The sequence below is a fragment of the Coenobita brevimanus genome, chromosome 98, assembly GCF_032717465.1.
Source record: "Coenobita brevimanus isolate Jiangsu-jjx chromosome 98, ASM3271746v2, whole genome shotgun sequence".
NCBI classification, from domain to species: Eukaryota; Metazoa; Arthropoda; class Malacostraca; order Decapoda; family Coenobitidae; genus Coenobita; species Coenobita brevimanus.
In genome coordinates, this window is record NC_137051.1 from 26498051 (window position 1) to 26515387 (window position 17337).

At 43.8% G+C, this 17337-nt stretch overlaps 1 protein-coding gene across 1 annotated transcript in view; it reads right to left on the reverse strand.

Moving 5' to 3' along the window:
• LOC145414104 (uncharacterized) overlaps window positions 1–17337 on the reverse strand; it is a 255196-nt gene that overhangs the window by 77673 nt on the left and 160186 nt on the right. The window lies entirely within an intron of this gene.

Here is a 17337-nt window from a genome sequence, read left to right on the forward strand (position 1 = left end):
AGATGAAAGAGTGTGAAGTGGGGGAGTGGGAGGGTGTGAAATGTGTAAGATCAGGCAAGAATGGGTGAGGAAGATGCAAGGAAGGAGTTGTTTTGTTGATGAATGAGGTGTGGCAGAGTTGAATGAGATATTACAAATGTGTCAACTCGAGGTATATCTGTGTCAAGTTTAAGTTTGAGAAGGAGAAAGTGGCAGTGATTGGCATATGCACCGTGTGAGGACAGGAGTGAGAGAGAGAGAAAGACAGGTTTTGGGATGAGCTGGATGAAGTTTGAGAATGTGAAAGTGGCAGTGATTGGTGTATGCACTGTGTAAGGACAGGAGTAAGAGAAAGACAGGTTTTGGGATGAGCTGGATGAAGCAGTGGGAGATGTGCCCAGGAGCTTTAAAGTGATTGTAATAGGTGAATGGAAAAATAGACACTGGTCTTGAGGTTAATACAGTGGGTTGTAATGGAGCACCAGGATGAAAATGATAATGGGAAGCAACTGAAGGTTTGTGTCTAGAAAGGAGGTTGTGCCTTTGTAACTCGTATTTCAAACACAAAGATGCACATAAACATACATGGTAAAGAGGGAATGGGGATCATGTTGAAAGCAGCCTGATTGATTACGTGCTCATAGAGAGGTCAATCCTGGGAATAGCTGCTGATACGAGGGTCATGAGAGGACCACGTGGAGGTCTGCCAGGTCATATGATTGTGGTATGCAAGATCAAGCTGAGAGGAAAGAGGTGGACCAGGAGAGAGAGGAGCAGTCAGGAAGAAAGACTGAAAGTCAAGAAGCTGAGGATCAAAGAAATAGCAATGAATACAGGACAAAAGATGTTAGAATCAGTGAACTGGAATGAAATAACTCTGGACAGCCTGTGCAATGTATATAGGGATTGCTTAGTTAGAAATGCTAAAACAGTGTGTGGTGTGGCAAGAGTAACAACAAAGAAGTAAGGTACAACATGGTAGGATGAAGTGGTTAACCCGTGGATTAGGCAATTACATTTTTTTTCCCACCCCATGCTGTGCAAAAAATGATTTTTTTTTTTTTTTTTTTTTTTAATTATAAACTTGAAGATAAACATCCATGGCATCATCGGGTGAAAAAAAAAAAAAAATATCTCTCTCTCCGTCTTTGCGTAGGGCCATGCGTAAGTTCACGTAGGGAAGTAATGAAAAAATGAAAAAACAAAAAAAAATTGTTTGTTTATTATAAACCTGAAGATAAACATCCAGGACGTCATCTGGTGAAATGAAAAAAAATCTCTCTCTCTCTTTGCATAGAGCCATGCATAAGTTTGCTTAACCGCAGGGCGTCACTTAGGTGATGCTTGGGAGCAAGGGATCATACCGCGGGGTGTCACTTTTGTGATTCTGTGTTATTTTGAATTCGCCCAGGCTTTCAAGTGGTGGCTTGTATCATCTATCAGTACTGCAAATGTCCAACACTAGTCAGCACTCCTTATCTCATCTGTACCCCATCCACTGTTGACAATTTAGCCATTTCTCCCCATTCTTGACTCCCCTCCCTACCTCCCCTCCATTACCCTCTCCTCTCGCCTGCCTGGCCGTGCTGCACTAAGTAATCTTCCCCGGAATTTTCCACTAATTTCATCCATTGAAATAAGCCCTATGCCCTATTCTTATATCAAATAATATATACAAAAAAGAAATAAGGTAAGTGATAGTGCCATACACCTGGAATTGGCTAATTATCACCTGACAACACCTCATGTGCACTCGTTCGCTAATTTTCGCTGTTTATTTCCCCTTGAAATATGCCGTATAATCTATTCTCGTAATAAAAATATATATAAGAAAGGAAGAAGACTAAGTGATATTTACATTCACCTGGAACTACCTAATTTATTATGTATTGTCTAGATTTCCTGCCAATCATTTCATAGCATATATATCAGCAGCTGTCACCATGCTGACATTGGCAGCATTGCACTCCCCCTAGGCGACCACAGTATTCAGTTTACTCTCGTCTTTCAAGGTGAAACCACGTCGGATTCGGCCTGTCCAATTCCGCCCCTTTTTTGCCCCATGCAAAGGGCCATGTGACCTCTACCCCTACTATACCTCGTGTGGAAAGGGGTAAAGGGCTAAGTGACTGCTGTGGAACGTGAACTGGCTAATTTATCAATGAAAATGATGGACAGTGACTACGATCTTTCTGGTGATTTAAAACAGTGCAAGAGGAAATGTAAATAATGTGTAAACAGCAAGTGAAAGCAATGAATGTAAACATAAGTGAACAGTGGAAAATAGTTTTAGAAGTTACTGCAAGTGACAGTGCATAACACAGTGTAAATAAAATAGAAATGTAAATAATGTATATAAAATAGAGAATGTAAATAAGTAGTAATATAAGAAAACGAGTATATATACTAGGAGTAATGAAAGTGAAAGTTTCACTCTAGCATGTATGAATACTATGAGTTATGAAAGTGGAAGTGAAAGTGACAGATTCGCTCTCAACGCTAGTATACAGGACGAGAAAGTGAATGCTACGTATTTTACTGAAAGAGAAATTGAATGCCTACAGTGACAATAAACTACTATTACTAAAGGAAACTTATGGATAAAGACTGCAGATATATATAAGTGTTATATAGTAACAGAAATATAAAGTGTGAGTGTTTTTATGAATAATAAATGACAGAACACCAGCGGCAAACGAGCGCAAATGGGAAGGTCATACGCGCTCGTAATTTTCATTGCTCTCACAGTTTTTTTTTTTTTTTTTTGAGTATGGATTCCAAACAATTTGAAAATCATAGAATAGTGTTTCTAGTGATAATATCAGGCTGTGGTAATCATATTACGGTTGATGGGAAGTGTAAAGTGGAGACTTCGTTACCCAACTTCAGAGGTCTCCACAAGTCCTACGTTACTCGACGAAGGCTCAACAAACATCTCAGAAGAAAGCTGAAGGTATGTGCCATATGCATATGCAAGTTTAATATTCTAGGACTACTGTAATAACTGATTTTTGGCAAATATTTTTAGAGAGTCTGTCGGAGCGTGAATATACCCGCAGGACACGCAAGTCAAGGCAAAACAACCCTACGGTTTAGGGGTTAAGGGTGGAGTAGTTAGCAGTGATGCACGGCCAGCATGGCCTGAGCTGTGGCTCGCAACGCGACACTACCCAGCCTGAGCTGTGGCTCGCAATCCATGGGTTACGAGAGCGGTGGAGGAAAAGAGGAAGTAGTGGCCAGAGTAGTTACTGGACAAGGGTTCAATTGAAATAAGAACTGAATATATTGAGCAAGAAACACATAAGGAGACTAGTGAAGAAGAAAAAGGAGGTAAATGATGATCTAGGAAGAAAAATTAATGCAAACTACTCTTAAAATAGGAAGTTATTCTGGAAAGAGGTGCACATATGAGGAAGTGAAAGTGGAAAGAAATGTGAAGGTGTGAAAGATATAGGTGGTAGATTATCTACCCACAGGGATGAAGTTAGGACCAGATGGAAAGAATATTTTGAAAGCCTGATGAATGGGAACAGAGAGAGCAGAGCCATTGTAAACATGATTGGTTTTGAAGTAAGAAGAGAAGGAATGCAGTAATAGGAAATGTGACCCTCGCACAGGTGAAGAACAAATAAGAAAGTAGCTGGGGTTGATGAGGTATACCGTTATGTAGAGATGATTAAGTGCAGTGGAGAAAGCAGAATGAGTTGCTTGTTGGAGAGAGGTAAGGAGGGATAAGATGGCATAGATGAGTGAAACTGTGCCAGCAGAGTGGAAAAAGATTGTGACTGTACACTCTTACAAAAACAAAGGTGAGCAAAGTGGTGCAAGAATTATCGTGACAGAAGTTTATTGCGTGTGGTAGGGAAGGTATATGGAAGAATTATTATGGAGAAAGTAAGACAGGTATCAGAAGTCCTAGCGAGTTATGAACAGGGTCGCTTTAGGAGTGGCAGAGGATGTGTGGATCAAATATCTGCAGTGAGACAGATCGTGGAGACAGCTTGTGAGAAGGACTACAACGTGTTTATGGCATTCATGGATCCGGAAAAAGCATACGACAAAGCAGACAGAGAAGGAATGTGGAAAGTTCTGTGCATGTATGGTGTGGATGGTAAGCTGCTAGATGTTGTCAAGAGTTTTGATGACGGTAGTGAAGCATGTGTAAGGGTTAATGGGCATCTAAGTGAATGGGTTCATGATCAGTGTGGGTGTGTGACAAAGTTGTGTGATGTCCCCATGGTTGTTCAATATATATATGAATGGGGTGATGAGAGAAGTAAAAACACGAGTAATGGAAAGGGAGGTGGCACTGGTAAAGAATGGTGATGGATGGATGGAATATCTCAAATATGTTGTATGCTGATGACACAGTATTACTTGCAAATCCCAGACAAAAATTTGGCAGACTAGTGCAGAGTTTTGCTGATGTCTGTGAGCATCGTGCCTAGAGAGTAAATGAAGAAAAGAGAAAAGTGATGGTTATTGAGAGAGAGGGTGACTCCCAGTGATGTTACAGTGAATGGAGAGCGACTGGAATTGGTGAGAGTTCAAATACTTGGGTACAGTGATAGAAAAGAGAGGAAAATGTCCAAAAGATGTGGAATGTAGAACGACATAAGGAAGGAAAGCAGCTGGTACAATAAAGGCCTTGTTAAGAAACAAAGGCTTGAGTGTTGCAGCTGCTCGAGGCTTACATGAAGGAATGTTAGTACCAACTTTAACCCACCCCGTGCCAACAACGTATATGTACGTCGGCTCCTATATGCGCAATGTCAACGAAGTATATGTACGTCTGTGATTTGATAAACTGTATTTGCCAAAATTCAAAAATTCAAATTACGTGCCAAAAAATTGACGAGGACATTCCCACGCCTCTCTAGGCCTCACCCACCAGGTATGAATCACCACCACACACCTGGGCCCATGTGGAAGCATGCCAGGTCAGTCTGATTTTGACAGTGAGTGAGTTAGAATCATGGTGCATTGCAGCCTAGCCCAGCACAAGATGGACTCCCTCCTTGAGTTGCCCTATGATGGGGAAAGTGATACACCATTTGATAACAATGCGGATGACAGGGATTACATTCAGCCAGACTCTGAATCAAGCAGTGAAGATGAAGTACCATCCCCCAGGAAGCGAAATATATTAATAAGACTATGTTATCCTCCCAGGCAGACCTCCCCCCGCCCTCAATCATATGATGATTCCTCCAGAGAGGATGAGTATCAGGAGGATCCTGGTGCTAAATACACTCTGCCAAAGTGGGTAGGATCCCTCCATAAATGGCTGAGGGCCAGGGAGGATTTACAAACTAAAAAATATAAGGTGAGTAGTGCATTGTTTTACTCATGTGGTGCACAGAGGAGTGCGCTACCACTGACCTTACAAAGGCCTGAGTCACCTCAGCCCAGCACCTCCAGCACACGTGACCTTACCCATGGAAATTCCCCACCTCATTTTAGTGCTTCCTCCTCCCTTACTGGTAGTGTGAGAATGAAGGGAAAGGGGAAGGGGAAAGGAAAAGGGAAAGGTAGGAGGGAAAAAGGCATGACCTTCCCCAAGGAAATTCTCCACTTCATTTTAGTAGGTGGTGGCGACCATCATCCACTCACTTGATGTAGTGCTGCCTACTCCTTCCTTAGCCTTTATCATTCTTTTTCTGTGCCTGCCCTCCTCTCTTCCTATTTCTTCCATCTTTCCTGTCACTTCTTATTGCTTTTCTTTCCTTTACAGGTGGCTTTACATTGAGTGACAAACCTAATGGTTTCCTGTAAGTCAAGAAACCATTTACAACGCTGGGTGGTAACCATATAACCAAACCATACATGCTTCCTACGTGTCAACAAGTGGGTTGGTGGAAGGTTAGTGCCCCTCCCCGTAAAACAACTATTTCAGAGTCAAATGGCCACCCCTTGTGGGATTGTGGCATCAGGCAGTAGATAGATACATAGATAGATTTTAGTGCTTCCTCCTCCCTTATTGGTAGTGCGGGGATGAAAGGAAAGGGGAAGGGGAAAGGAAGAGGGAAAGGTAGGAGGAAAAAAGGTGTTAGTTGGTAGGAAGGTGAGGAGGAGGGAAATATTCTCCACGTGACCTCCGGTTTTCTTCCCCATCCTGATGACGGGGACAGTGATGGTGATAATGGTGATGGTGGAGATGGTGAAGCAAAGGATGAAGTGTTGTGGAAGTGGGTGGATGGGAGCAATTTTGTTCCCATTCACCAACCATTTACTTGTGAGGACACTGCAAGCTGTACCGTTCCCAAGTTAAACCAGTCCTCTAGATGGACTGATTTATTTAAAAACTTCTTCACTAGAGAGTTGGTTCTCAGCATCCCCATACTTTCTAGCATGTATGCATTATTATGCGATGGCACAGCCCCACAAACACCCCATAGCCGGGTGTTTGATGTCAACATATCTGTCAACCAGTTGCACCTGTTCTTAGCATTAGTTCTACTGATGGGACTGATAAAAAAGAATCAGTTACCTTCATACTGACTGTGGACCCCCTTATGTCAACACTCTTCTTTGAAAGAGTTATGGGGAGAAACAGATGCAAGTACATTCTCAGCCAGCTCCATTTTTATAATGAGGACCCCAGCAACGTAGGCAACACCGACAGGAAATGCCAAATTCGCCTAATGTTTGATCACCTGAGGGCACAATTCTCATCCTCTTTCTCTCCTTACAGAGACTTGGTCATAGACGAGAATCCCGTGTTATGGAAGGGGAACATTGCCTTCAGGCAATATATCCCTAGCAAAAGACACCAATTTGGGTTCAAAATTTCCATCATGTGTGACTGCAGGACCAGGTATGTGCAGGACATTGTCCTGTACACCAGTGCACAGACAGAAATTACAGAGGATAGGACAATCGGGGTGTCTGGTGCAGTTGTGAAAACAATGATGCAGCCATACTGTACTTCCATCAAGGGCATGTCCTGAGCCTGGACAACTGGTACACTAGCCCACTTCTCGCTTGGTATTTGCAGCAGCAAGAGACTGGCATCTACGGTACAGTGAAGAAAACCAGACGGCACATGGTACAGGTGGGCAGGAAACTGGAAAGGAAGGAGGTAGTGTTTTTTCAGGCTAAAAGTATTCTCACCACTACCTGGCACCACAACAGCAAGGTAAACCTCTTTTTGAAGGTTCATCGCCCCCTGATGCATATCACAAAGACCATCGATTACCGCAGTGAAAAACGTGTGCACATTTGGAAGCCTGAGGCTTTAATTGATTACAATATCAATATGCGTTAGGTAGATCAGTCGGATGCAATGATATCAAGCATCGAGAGTGCAAGGCCCACGATGATGTGGTACAAGAAACTATTCTTTCACCTGGTGGATGTAACAGTTTTGAATGCTAACCTCCTCCATGCCCACACCACAGGATCCAGCGACACCTTCGAGGACTTCACAAAGGAGCTGCTTGGCACCCATGACCGTGATCATGCCCCTAGAAAACATTCAACTGGGGGAAAATCCTCTTCGCCTCATCAAATGTCATTTCCCAGAGGTAGTGACAGCGCCAATTGCGAAGGGGAATCCCCAACACAGGTGTCACTTGTGCCAACACAGCACAGTACGGCCCAGGAAACAGTGATACAACACGTGTTACCAGTGTGTGGAGTGTGATGTGGGGCTGTGCCTCACACCCTGCTTCAAAGAATACAACACCCCATTCCACTTCTAAACTACGTGGTGTGTGCGATAAAAGACGCAAGTGAAATGTATATACAGTCATCCCTTAACATTCGTGGGGGTTAGATAACAGAAACACCCGTGAATGTTAAAAATCTGCTGATATCTGCTGCCCCCCCTTAAAAACACCCCTGGACCCTCCATTTCCTTATATAACTAAAGAAAAACCCTATGTTTACAACCACTTTATTTAATACAAGAACACTAAACAACTACTTTATTTAATACAAGAACACTAAAGTTGAAAATAATGAATAGTGTATTCCTGCATGGCCTCTTCGGACAACTGTGCTCATCCGAGCTCCCTCCAAAAGGAAGGGTGTTACAGTATATTTCATTCACTGGATAATGCCATTACTGTACTAAAACATCCAAAAACTGTGCCTGAGATAATGTTACAGTGTCAGCAGAGTTCAATGAGACAACTTTTTTTTTCTGTAGCCATCCGCGGATATTCAAAACCATGAATTAACCTCGAATGTTATGGGAGGATTGTAACTGTAAATAACATGTAATGATAATTATCTCATAAGTATGTGTAATATGATAAGAAACTAGTGTTAATGATATTATAACTAAGTGAAGTAAAATAAGTTACATGTATGTGTGTGTGTGTGTGTGTGTGTGTGTGTGTGAGTGTGTGTGTGTGTGTGCACAAGAAAATACACTAAGTGGAAGGACATGGCGCGAATATCATGAGAGAGAAGAGAACGGTAGTGCGTTGAGTGTGCAAGAAAATTACTAAGTGAAATGACATGGCACGATTATCTTGCCATGCGAGAAGAGAGAATGGCAGTGTGCTGAGTGTGAGAAAATACACCAAGAGTGCGTAGACTATGAAAAGAATTATAAGTCATGAGGAAAACATATATAATGTGCAGTACAATACGTGTAGGCACAGACTTTCTACCGCAGAAACACAGAATAAGAACTATTACAAACATTATATGTACAATCCAACTAACTCACTCGCTTGTCATATTGCACCAACATAAATAACTATGCTTGGGACACTTTCTGTATCATCTATATACCCAACAAGAGTGTCCTAGGCTCGAATAGCATAGTTACCAATGAAGATAATGCAGAACTTTTCCCTCCTCTTGCTCTGGGGTGGCAGTGGGCAGTGAAGTCTACGGGCATTACTCCAAAGTTTTCAACCATGTGATCAGGGAGAATCAACCTCAAAATCGACCTAAATGGCTTCTGTGAGTACTTTTATGGTTGTTCTCCATGTTTTCTCGTCATTTCTAACCTTAAAAGGGGGGGGGGGTCAAAAATTGGCTGGCACCACAGTTCCATGAGGGTTCAAAGTTTGCCCGCACACGGTGGGTTAACATATGGATGCGAGACTATGGTGTGGCACGAAAATAAAAATTCAAGAGTGAGAGCAGCGGTGAGGACTCCTGAGGAATGTATTTGGAATACAGAGAGTGGATAGGATATGAAATAATGTGATTTGTGAAAGATGTGGAGTGAGGAAGTCTGTGGACACCAGAATTGAAGAGAGTGTACTGAGATGAAATGGTCGTGTGGAGAGAATGGATAACAATAGAGTTGTGAAAAATGTATACCTGAGTGAATATGAAGGCGGGAGGAGGTGGGGTAGGCCAAGAGAAGGTGGAGAGATATGGTGGATGAGTGTGTGAGGAAGAGAGGTTTGGAAGTCGGTGAGTCTAGGGGACTGACAAGAGATCAAGCTGGCCGAATGAATATTGTGAGAAGCGCATGATCAGGGATCTGGCACCCCTTTTTAACATGACAGAGTCTGGATTGATTCTATTAGATACATTTATGTGAAGCTACAGAACGTGGTGAATGTTTTTGGCGTATCAGATAAAGCCAGGATTGCAGGGGCTTGAATGGTGAGCGAATGGAAGCATGGCCGCCCATTGGACTGAGCAAATTTGGGGTGTCTGGACATTGCTACTCCTCATCCTGTCCTAAGGTGGGAAAGGTGGTCTGGATGATGATGGTGATGAAAATCATCATCATCATCAATCCCATTTTGTCCCACATAAAGAAGTATAGGGAACCAGGGCTAGGCTACTCTATCCAGACCTTAAAGGCAAAGGTGACCAGCCTCGCTTGGCCATGGCATTATGTGAGCAAAACATCTAACTACCCCTAAGACTGAACTCACATAAGTTCCAATAGGTCTGAGGGTCTTAACCTACTAAAACACCAGGCATCATCTGGTTCCATGGTTACCATCCAGCACAGTAAATTGTTCCCTGGACAATAGTAACTGAATTTGAGAGAGAGAGAGAGAGAGAGAGAGAGAGAGAGAGAGAGAGAGAGAGAGAGAGAGAGAGAGAGAGAGAGAGAGAGAGAGAGAGAGAGAGACTATTTGGAGGAAGCAATGTCTGTGCACCACTAAGAGTTGTCTTAAACATACATATGACATACGGTTTTTCTTGGGGGATGGGTGAACTGTAGGGCATAAAAACTGATGACAGAAAGAATTACATCCTCTCTTCAACTGTCTGTGTTGTCCTTCACATACTAATAAAAATGCCTGGGTGATGTAAAAATAGTTATTACCCTACTTCATAATAGTCACTGCTTGCACAACGCACGATCACAGAACGTGAAACTAGTCATAACATGCCTTATTTTTTTTTTTTTTTTTGTGGGTGGGTGGGGGGGGGGCAAGAAATGGTCAAAATGTGATTTTGATAAGTATTACGCAAGTGGAGAAATTGCCCATTTCTTGAAAAACCATACAATGCTACTGCGATGGGGATTATCCGGCCTGAGGCCAAAAATTATGGTATATTCAGTTATTACGCAAAAAAACTGGTCAAGACACAGTAAAACAGTCAAAACACAGGCACATAATACAGTCACAGTGCGCGTTGCATCTGCCCATAACATATGCATGTCACATGTCCGCGCAAGGTGTCATCAAGGTCTACTGAGCATTCCTGGGCCACTTCAGTCAACCCTCTCCCCGCCCTCTGCCTCCACAGATGCTGTGTGTTAGTTTTGCCTTTTTTCTGGCCACCTGACCTAGCCCAACCATGCTGCCCAACCGTGACGTCAGAAGAGTTTAACCCAGGAGCAGAAGTTCGATGTGATTAAAGTGGAAGGAGAGAGAAGAACGTAACTGTGCCATTGCCAAAGTGTATCAGGTCAACGAGTCAATTATTTGTACAATCCTGGGCAAGAAGGACCCCATATTGAAGTCCATGCAGGCCTACAGGGGATCTGCCCGGGACAAAAGATTTCGAGTGTCTGACCCAGCACTTGTTATGATGGAATGGTTCCTGGTCATGTACTGCAACAGAAGGGAGAGGGAAGGAGTTCCAATCGACTCCATAAATATATGAAGGACAGCACACCGCCTGTATGCTGTTGCTTGTTGTAAGCTGTTTCAACCCCCAGGCAGATTTAACCCCTAGGGTACGAAATTCTCCAGCCTTTACTACCCCCCAGGATGCAAAAACAGGCCTATTTTTTTACTTTCTCAAAGGTTAAAAGTTTTATGCCTAATTTAAAAAGCTTGAATTTACACACCTGAAAACGCAAACCCCACCCTCCTAGACCCAATAGTTACCGAGCTATGGCCTGTCAAAGTTGATAATAGTTACCCATCACTGCCCCATCGAGAAAGAAAATATGCCGCTCACACCTGTTTTCTTTGCAAAAATACGTACAAAAATCACCAAAATAAATTTTTTTTGTGTGTGTACAGATGTTATAAACCATTGTAATGTGCTGAGAAAAAAATAAAATGGTGACAACCCCCCCAAATATGATAAACAGTAAAAATTATCCTCCCCTCCTCTCCTCTCCCCATACTTCCAATCCCCTCCCTCCCCTCCCCTTCCCTTCCCTCTCCTAACCTCCCCTCCACCCTTCCCCAGCCTCCTCCCCTCCCTGGCGAGCTGTCAAATCTAGCTAGGGAAAATGGTCATGAACCCCCCAATAAAAATATGATAAATAGTAAAAATTACTCTCCCCTCCCCATACCTCCAGTCCCCTCCCTACCCTCCTCTCTCCTCCCCTCGCCTAACCTCCCCTTCCCCCACCCGTCCCCTCCAAGCTGTCAAATCTAGCTAGTTTTCGTTTCATTTCGTTTCATTTTTGAAGGCTCCAACATGCTTCCATGAGTTGGTATGAAATAAAATTTCTTTTTTGAGTGGGTTTCGAATAAAGACAGCAAAAATAATTGTGGTGTGCATATCTGTATGCAAAGACACAAATAAATTACAGGTAATGATTCAAAAACACGTGCCATAAAGCATAAAAAATACGCAAAATATTCGAGGCCGGGGAGGTAAAGAAACTGTGTGCTAGGAGGTGGTGGGAGGTGGTAAGGCCAGGGGGGTGTATGGTGATGGCGGGATGGAAGGAGACCACCACAAGACACAACGGAAGGGCTCCAGTGGAGTACAGGGACATGGAGGGAGGGTAGGGGGGAAATACCCTCCCCCCAGATGACTGGGAAGGGACATGGGTGGGATCCACATGGGAGGGGGGGGGGAATGCATGAGGACGGGGTGGGAGGGGTGGTGGCGGTGGTGGTAACAATGGTGGGAAGTAGGGTAGTAACAAGGTAGTGGGGTAGAGGGACGTGGCGAGAGGGAGGTGGGGGGTACGCCCCCCACTGCCTGGGTATAGGCCTGGGTCCCCCCTCTGGTGTGTCCAACATTTAGTTCTGATTGGTTAAAAGCCATCTATGTCACAGCTGGGGTGGAGCCAGCTGCTGCCAGTTTTTTGTGGATGTTGGATGATCAGTGTTGCTTGTCCTTTCAAGAAATTGTGCAAAAAGCTCAATCGATGAGCTGAGTATTTTAGGAGTTAAGGCGTCAAGTGGTTGGTTTGCCAAGTTCAGGAAGAGGAAGGATTTGAAATGAGCGTAGGTGGCAGGAGAACGAGCGTCAGCAGATGCCAGGGCAGCAGTGACGTTCGTCAATGTCCTGAAGGGAAAAATCAGGATGGAGGCTACACTCCTAAGCAAATCTATAATATAGATGAGACAGGTCTGCACTACAGGAGAATGCCAAGGGCTACATATATCACAAAACAGCACAGGCAAGGCAGGGATAGGAAAGTGGATAAGGTAGGCATCACTCTACTTTTGCCTTGCAATGTTGCAGGCCACAAAATGAGGCCATTAACTGTCAGTAAAGTGAAAAAACCAAGGTGCTTTAAGCAGTTAAAAAACATGGATGGCTCAGGCATGTACTGGGAGAAGTCAAAAATAGGGTGGATGACAAGGGATATATTGAACATGTGGTTCAGGAAATATTTTATTACTGATGCAAAGAGGTGTTTGGAGTTAGGCATTCCCTTTAAAATTCTGTTGGTGCTAGACAACGCACCAGGGCACCCAGCCTACCTCGAGGGTTTGCATGAAAGTGTAAAGGTAGTGTTTCTGCCAGCTAATACTACTTCCCTCCTGCAACCGTTAGTCCAGGAAGTGATAGCGTGTTTTAAATGCCATTATGAAATTATTTTGTCTGGGTATCTGAGGGAAGCCACAGACAATTGTGAGGAGGAACATCGCCTCCAGGAGGAAGTGCTTCATGGGGATGATGATTTGGAGGCATCTGATGAGGAGGTTTTGGATGACCCAGCTGAACCAGTGCCAGGTCCCTGCCTTGTGCCTCAGCCTGACCTAGCTGAACCAGTGCCAGGTCCTTTCCATGTGCCTCACCCTGACCCTTCACAGCATCGCCTTTTAACTGTGACTGCATTCTGGAAAAAGTACAATATAAGGAATGTCATGATGAACATTCTTAACGTGTGGGATTGGATGTCTGTGGCAAATATAAATCACGCCTGGTGCAAGCTGGCACCTGGGTTGTGTGCCGCTAGAAGCTGTGAGGTACAGTCACTATGAGTTGTGCAGCAGGAAGTGGTTTAAGCTTGCAGAGCCGTGCCAGGCTGTGGGGTGGTGGAAGAGAAGGAATTGGCTGAGGCTGTGGAGGAAAACACGATGCAAGAGGACACCATGGAACACATTGAAGAGCTTGACAGGAAACACCGGGAGGCAGAGGAGCACAGGGGGGATCATGCTGAGGCCCGAACCACAGCACATTTATGACCATGGGTCGCATTAATAACATCTTGGCTGGTGCAGAGACACTTAAGGAAGCCATCATGGCTTATGACATGGATGAGGGTTGTATGGCTAATATGCTACGGGCTGTGTTGAATGCAACGAGGCCATATAAAGATCTCAGGCATGAGAAAATACAACACCACCACCAGAGTTTACTCACACGGTACTTTCGTCCTCGACAGATGCCAGAGGAAGATGCAATGTCTGTGGATTCCAGTGATTCTGAAGGGTTTGTGCAGGAGGCTGAGGAGTTGCAACAAAGGATTGTGGATATACAGGATTGACCTTCTTCCTCAAATGGGGACCTTGCGGATCCAGTGCGGCCAGAGGGCCGTGCTGGGGACCAGTAGGAGTCCTGCCCTGCCTCGGAACCCACTCCCCTTCTCCCCAGGAAGCCCACAACCTCTTCAATTCAAGGTGAGGAATCCTCCAGGGTTTGTATGTCACAAAGTCATTACTGGGTGGGTAAATGTCTTGGGAAAAATCCCTGAAAACTGCCCCAAAAGGTGAATTTGGGGCTGGCTTGGGTACCATGACACCCTATAACATGTTAACATATGGATATATAACACGGAATTCTCATAAAGCGGGACATTTCAGGTACAATATTTGCGCATTATGAACAGTGACTGTACCTCAAAAAAAGGAAGTGGAACCCACAGCAAAAAGTTTTCAACACATCCCTCTGAGACAGGGCCAAAATTTTGAATTGTATTTTGTATTTTCTTACCTCAACAATTTACCAACTGATGTATGACTGTGCCTGGCAAGTCTCCTAGATCCTGTGTCACATTTTCCCTGCCAGAAACCTTCACTGCTCATGGACCTCCCATTACAGAAGGGTGCATGTGCATTTTTTCAATCCCTGTCCACCTGGTTCTGAAAGTGTTTTCTGTGGAACCACTTAGTTTTTCCCAGTCCTTGTTCAGATGACTAAGAAGACCATGTCATTAGACAAAAGGGTCAAAATCCTCACTTGACATGAAGAAAAGTTTCCTGTCAAAGAAACTGTAAGTGCTATACTGTAGAATGAAAACTTCAAGTGGCCTGCCAGTCGTTCAATTCCTGCAATTAAGTCCATGTTCTGGTTGACCACATAAGACTTCTAGGGTCACAGATACTCTTCTGAGGCAAGAAGTACTCAAGGCTTCTGGCATGACAGCAGCAGAGTTACAAAGAAACCACTCTGATATCCTGGGAATGTATCACACCACATCATTTACCATCATCTCCAGCGATGAACGGGCCTGTTGCCATGATGTCAGAAAAAATGCACAGGCCCATCTTGAATATGCCCACAAATATCATCCTTGGACACCAGAACAGTGGGAATGTCATGTGGTGTGATGAGAGCTCATTCCAGTGTACAAATACAGTATGTGGTGCTTGAGGACAGCGTCCACAAAATCAGCAGGTACAAACATCAGTAAACCAGGAAAATTATGAAACATCCAAACCATTTTATGATCTCAGGCTCTTTTAGTAGTGTTATGGGGAGAAGTAGCGTGCATTTCCACCCACAGAATGTTCCAATGAACAGTGCCTGGTATCTGCAGGTGTCAGAACAGTATCAGAATGTCCATGCATATGATGTTCATGGTTGTAACTACAGTAATGCCTGTAATACCCGGACGCCCGATTCCCGGACACCGCAATTCCTGGACATTTTGGGCCTGGGCCTTTATTTAAAAAAAAAAAAAAAAAAAAAAAAAAAAAAAAAGTACACTATTTTGAACTTGGCGCATGGCGCCGAACAGCTGTGTTTTGCCGCGTAGTTCCACTGACATCCAGCAGGGCGATGCTGCCTCCTCCCCATTTCCCACCGACCCATCGTTGTGAATGCATGTTCCTCGCCATGGTCGGCCACGTGCTCAGGGGTACCCCCTTTGTACTCCTATGTACCCAGGGAAGACAAGAGGGAGACGGGACGAAAAGAGCTCCACGCCAGCTCCCAACCATCCCCCATACCCCTACCCAACCCAATCCCCCACTCATTATTCTTAACTGGCAGTTACATCTCAAGCTAACCTCATACTTTGCACTCAAAGTCACATTACTAATACACAAACACAAAACACTAGCGTATGTAAAAAGTATATAACTATGAATACGCTGCTGGAAGAAATTAATGCATTATAACGCTGACAGTAAAACATGAATGTTAACAACCGCCATCCCAGGCCTCATGTGTTGGGTGCATGCATGCGTGTGTGTGTGTGTGTGTGTGTGTGTGTGTGTGTGTATTTACCTAGTTGTGATATACAGGAAATGAACTACACTTGTGGGGTGCCATCTCTGTTTCTCAGTAAGTAAAATTTTGCTTTTAACTTGTTTAAGTTTTTAGACTGGACGATCTCTTTCTCCAGGCCATTCCACATGTCTATGCATCTATATGGAAAACTATTTCTCGATATCCCTCAAGCAACTTGGCTTTTCCATTTTCTTTCTGTGTCCTTTTGTTACTCTCCTATCCCACACAAACAGATCTTTTCTGTCAATTTTACCTATTCCCATCATGGTCCTGAACACTGCAATCATGTTACCCCTCTCTCTCCTTTCTTCTAAAGGAGGCAGATCCAGCTTTTCCAGCCTCTCTCTCTTTATGACAGATCTGCCAGGCTAGGGACCATCTTGGTTGCTGTTCTTTGTATTATCTTGTTTATATCTTTCTTTTTGTGTGGGGACCACATTAGTGCCGCATATTCCAACATGGGGCGGATCATGGCCATTATCAATATTTTCATCATCTCCTCATCCACGTAATGAAATGCTACTCTGATGTTAGTCAAGAGATTATATCTCTCTCTAACTGTCTTGCTGTGTTTTTCAGGTGACAAACAATCATGGACCGCACTCCCAAATCTTTCTTTTCTCTTGCTTTTGTGATTGGTTCATTACCCATCAAATAATTCAGTGATGTCCTCTTCGTACTTTTACCCATTTTCAATATTTTACATTTTTTTGCATTAAATTTCATTTGCCACATCTGGCTCCAACCATGAATCCTATCCAGGTCCTCCCCCAGCACTGTACAGTCTTCTTCAACTTCTACTCTCTTGAAGTTCTTTGCATCATGAGCAAACAGACTTGCATAACTGTTCATCCCATCTACCATATCGTCCATGTAAATCACGAACATTACTGGCGCTAACATGGAGCCTTGTGGGATTTCACTTGTTACTTCCCTCCATCCAGATATCCTGTCCTTTCTTACTGTCCTCATTTGTCTGTCTCTCAAGAAGTCTCTCATCCACTTCAGGAGGTTTCCCTTCAGTCCTCCTCTGTGCTCCAATTTCCATATTAGTCGCTTGTGGGGTACCTGGGCAGAAATTAGTGAACGTGAGTGCGTATCTTTCTAATATTTTCATAGGTCCTCACAATAGTCCAGAAGACCCTTGGTCCCCTGCAATTCAGATTACAGGACTTTTACCGTACCTACCTCGTTTGTTTTTCACCATAAAATAACTGCATCACAAGAAACAGGAAGTATTACAAAGCATTTTGCAGGGGGTGTAGTGTGAAGAACTGATAATGTTATTTAAGTAAAACAATTTTTAAAGGTTTGGTAAGGAAC